This window comes from Aythya ferina, assembly GCF_964211825.1.
Source record: "Aythya ferina genome assembly, chromosome: 5".
Classification (NCBI taxonomy): Eukaryota; Metazoa; Chordata; class Aves; order Anseriformes; family Anatidae; genus Aythya; species Aythya ferina.
The window spans coordinates 64,662,043-64,665,310 of NC_140301.1; the positions used below are offsets into that span (position 1 = coordinate 64,662,043).

Here is a 3,268-nt window from a genome sequence, read left to right on the forward strand (position 1 = left end):
TGCTGGGTTTCATGAGGGCTTTCTGAACTGGCACTCTGACCGGGGGGGTTGGTACTGGTGACAGATAAGGAAATTTCCAAGCGCAGAAGCCAAGAACATATGCAACAGATAGGCTTTTATATCCTGACATCTACATCAAATGTACTGCAGAAGATTATGGTGACAAGTAATAGCATCATCCTAGCAGTGCCCTTTTGCTGAGAATTTCCAATGCTGCAGCTGCAGAAGCTACAGACAGGGCTGGCTGAGCCCCAGGAAGCCTGAGAGGCAGAATGCTATTCCCATGTGAGCACAGAGAAAGGAAAAGAGCAAACGTGGTTTGTATTTGAAAAAACAAATAGAAATACTTTAAATCTGAGATGCTGGCAGAGTTACAAATTCTACTGCTTTAGGGGTTAAAAACATTTGAAGCAGATCTCCACCAAAAAGGCATACAAACTGTGCAAGGGAATGTGTAACTCACATCGTGATGGAGAGAGAAAGAAAAAAGAAAAGTAAAAAGTAAAGTTAGAGAAGATCACTAACCAAGAAAGCAATCTCACTGCGAAACGTACGCTTTTATTTTCTAATACCTTGTTAAAGATTTTCCAACTTCCTTGAAAATTTCTGTGATCTCTACACTGCTATCCTCTTTTCAGATAATTTACCTCAAGAGGCATGGACAAGGTGTTGTAATGATTTTCCTCTGCATTGCTATCAATAGCTCAAGTTTTTGCAATTAACTAAGTATATAGAAAATTAACCTGCTCACCTGAAAAGAACGGAAGACTTTGGGTTTGACTCGTTAAGATCATTGTGTTTTCTGAAGGAAATTGTGCTGCAAAGATTAAATGAAATTCATAAGGGAAGAACCAGTTCCATCGAATAATTAACTTAATAAGTATCAAGCTCATATCAAATGTATTCCCACTGCAACCTAATCTTTCATAAGCCTAATGCATCTTGTCTTCAGTGTACAGCACAACATTGGCAGCAGATGTCAAAGAACAGGCACAGCACTTGAATGCAGTTACCTGTTAAAAAATAGTTTCAAAGTACTTGAAACAATGAAGACGAGCGTCTGCGTGGCTGTGAGACCATGCCTTTTTTATCCCGTGGATGCTGCAATCAGAACTCAGAGAAGAACAGGGAAACAAATTCCTGACAATGATTTTTTTTGGCAGGAATAAATTCAAAGGTCTCTTTTAGCTTGAAAAGAGCAGCAGCTCTGTAGTGGCTGCACCACATAGCTGTAACTACTGCTGTCAGGAAAAGTGTGGGGTCCCGGCTGGTTACCACAGCTGCTCACTTCAGTGAAGAAAGGGAAAGATCCACCAGTGTCCAGTGCTCAGTGATAGTTATACTCCGAAGGTGGATGCTGTAACACTGACACAGAGGGAAGCATGCGGTGGCACAGCCCCCACCAAGGCCCCCTCTGCTCGGTGCTTGCTGTCAGCATCGTGGAGATCTCCCTGAGCTAGCACGCTGGCTTTCCATCGTCCCTGCAAAATAAATAAATAAATAAATAGATAGATAAATAAATAGATAAATAAATAAATAAATAAAATCTTTGCAAAATATTATCCAGAAACCAATGACATACAATTCACATGAAAGAAAAGCAGCTCTCCTTTACTTCCTAAAACTACATTTGCAAGGCCCTTGAAAGCTATCTATCAGTGCTTTAATGCCTTTCTTTATTCACCTGCCATTTTAGCAAGGCTCCGCTAGGCAGTGAGACACCTGCAGTGCTCGGGAGCAGCCCCTTACTGCAGCTGGCCCCTGACCCCTGTGCATTTCCATAAAGCACTTCCAGGCAATCTGCAGAGCTGTGCTTGTCACAGCCCTGAAGCCAGCCATCGCTCTGCCAGCACTAGTGTTGCTGTCATTACTTGGGTTCAAGCCAATGCAAAAACATCAGGAAGCTCTCTGACCAAATCAGAGTGAAGAATAACTACACCCAAGGAGCTCTTGGGCTTCTGCAAGGCTCCTTTCCTGGCTGATGCATTTTCTTTGATGTACAGTGAGTATAATATTTAAACAATTCAAAAAAGTAAAATGTTTAGAAGATGTGTAATAGCAATAAGCCAGAGACAAGTTTCCAACAGAACTTCAGACGTAAACGAATGAAGGAAGGGACACTTCCAACTCCTGAAGTTAGCAGCTGCATACAGGAACACATAGCAGAGAGCACCAGCATCCACAGTAGAGGCTTTCTTTTTATTTTCTCCCATGTTATACTCATGCAAGGTAACACTGAGATTTGAGAATTAATTTTTAAAAAAGAGGTTGACACTCCAAAGCAGACAGGGCTGTAAGAAAGATTAAAATAGAAATACTCTACTTGAGAATTTAACTGCAGTCTAGGGCACAATTAGTGAGCAAATACACCATTAATTGAAAGGATCAAGGGCATAGCAGGACTATTATAAGAGGACTGACTGTAGTAATATCACGGTTAACTGAGTGACTATTTGCCTGCACTTGAATAGAGAGCAGAACTAGTAATTAATTACTTGTATTTCCATTTTCCTCTGGAGCTATGCCATTTCCCAACTGCACTGATCACCATTTAAAACATACTATTTCTTGGACCCGGACTGCTGGAAATGATGTCTCAGCAGTAAAATTTCTGATTCATTGTTACCTATATTACATCCCCTTCTCTGAAACATTTTGGTGAATAAAGTGAGTACCTGTGGAGAGACACAGGAAGAACATTCATCACTGGGGTGTCTCTGAGCAAGAGCAGAGTTCGAGAAGCTTCTTTGGTATGCATGGAGGAACGTTTTGCTTCCTTTGTAACAGATTGATGGAACTATGCTGTGTCTCATTACTGCTAACTACATTTCAGTGCATATCCTCCACCCCAACATCCACTGACTTTTATATGTCACCTATCCCCCACTCCAACTACCACTTCCCTCACTTTAATCCAATTAAAAAAAAAAAAAAAAGGAAAAGAAAAAAAAAGAAAAAGAAAAAAGAAGAAAAATAAAAAGATAGCTGCTTCCTTTTAGGTTAGGCTAAAACAGTTCAGTATTTTCAAGGTTATTTCAAGTAATGCTTGTTTTATAAATAGGACGTCTCTGAATATATTAGTGTTTTGTCTTGCTTGGAGAAATTCTATGAAAAAACAATTTTTTAGTAAGTGAAGAGTGCAACACTATCTTGCTGGGGATTTTTAAGGTAGTTTTGAGGAACTGTTCAAGCAAAGAACAGGAAGATGTATACATTTTAACCTCCCAGAACAAATGGTTTCCAAAAAGGTCATATTGCTGCAAGTCAT

General features: G+C 40.1%; 1 long non-coding RNA gene across 1 annotated transcript; it reads right to left on the minus strand.

Annotated features, from left to right (window-relative positions):
• Window positions 1-305: 305 nt before the first annotated feature.
• On the minus strand, window positions 306-2,827 carry LOC311437219. Its single transcript, XR_014693371.1, has 2 exons — window positions 2,676-2,827; window positions 306-1,481 (listed from the first exon to the last, which is right to left on the minus strand). It is a non-coding gene; the product is annotated as an uncharacterized lncRNA (long non-coding RNA).
• Between the last annotated feature and the right edge of the window lie 441 nt (window positions 2,828-3,268).